This window comes from Theobroma umbraticum, unplaced genomic scaffold (genome assembly GCF_002168275.2).
Source record: "Theobroma umbraticum cultivar Fairchild unplaced genomic scaffold, ASM216827v3 scaffold_7.0, whole genome shotgun sequence".
In the NCBI taxonomy this organism is placed as follows: Eukaryota; Viridiplantae; Streptophyta; class Magnoliopsida; order Malvales; family Malvaceae; genus Theobroma; species Theobroma umbraticum.
The window spans coordinates 1,735,128-1,735,338 of NW_018397278.1; positions in this window are offsets into that span (position 1 = coordinate 1,735,128).

A 211-nucleotide genomic window follows, 5' to 3' on the forward strand; every position below is an offset into this window, starting at 1 on the left:
ATTTGGTGTTTAAAATTAGAAATGTTAAGCAAATGCCATCCATTGACAAAAAAAATCCATTTTATAGTTACTCATGCCTTCGAAAGCCTTATTCCTCACTTTATATAGATTTACAACTTTATAAATGATTTTAAATTATTTTTTTTTATATTTTTGGTTAGAAGAGATCATAATTTGATATTTCGATTAGGAAACATGAAGTGAAAAACAT